Source organism: Papaver somniferum, unplaced genomic scaffold (assembly GCF_003573695.1).
Source record: "Papaver somniferum cultivar HN1 unplaced genomic scaffold, ASM357369v1 unplaced-scaffold_21544, whole genome shotgun sequence".
Taxonomy (NCBI): domain Eukaryota; kingdom Viridiplantae; phylum Streptophyta; class Magnoliopsida; order Ranunculales; family Papaveraceae; genus Papaver; species Papaver somniferum.
The window spans coordinates 1-649 of NW_020631647.1; the positions used below are offsets into that span (position 1 = coordinate 1).

The 649-nt window shown below is 38.1% G+C and overlaps 1 long non-coding RNA gene across 1 annotated transcript in view; it reads right to left on the reverse strand.

Annotated features, from left to right (window-relative positions):
* Window positions 1-87: 87 nt before the first annotated feature.
* LOC113340452 overlaps window positions 88-649 on the reverse strand; it is a 913-nt gene continuing 351 nt past the window's right edge. The window contains exon 2 of the long non-coding RNA XR_003355483.1: window positions 88-469. This is a non-coding gene — a long non-coding RNA (uncharacterized LOC113340452). The remainder of the gene's footprint in view (window positions 470-649) is intronic.

Here is a 649-nt window from a genome sequence, read left to right on the forward strand (position 1 = left end):
TGGTGACCTGCCCTGCCTGTATCAGGTGTACCCAAATAAGGTAGACCTTGGATGGCTAGTTGAGAACATTTTAGTTGGCAATAATACTGAAACCAAACTGAGACATAGAAATAATAACCATTTTGTAACTGTAGAAACAAAATGTACAAAAGGATCACTTTCCTCTCCCCTGAGAGGAAAGGAGATAATTTGCTGAAATAGCAGAAACATGTAATACCGAGAGAAAAGGGTGAACAACGGAATGAACAACAATCACCCTATAAAAAACACGAACCAAGTATCTGTAATTCTTCTCTATATCAGTTTGTAGACCAAAAGAAAGTCATGCCTAACTTTTTACCCATATATCCAAAGAAAGCTCTAACATATACCACACAGCCTAAGGTAGGAAACCAGGCGACTTAAGATCCGATGATTCATCACCAATGTTCAACATGTCTGGAAGATGTTGAGATGATTCTGCAGGGTCCTGTGCAAAGAAAAAACAAACAACAGAAAACAAGGTTAGAGGATTATGGAGAAGTGGTCACGCTAGTACAACTTATATAACAGTCTATGTGAAAACTTAAAAGGGATTTGAAAACAGTGTATGCTAAATGACAGGATTCCAAAAGGCATCAGAGAAGAAAGCACGCATATATGGGCTATA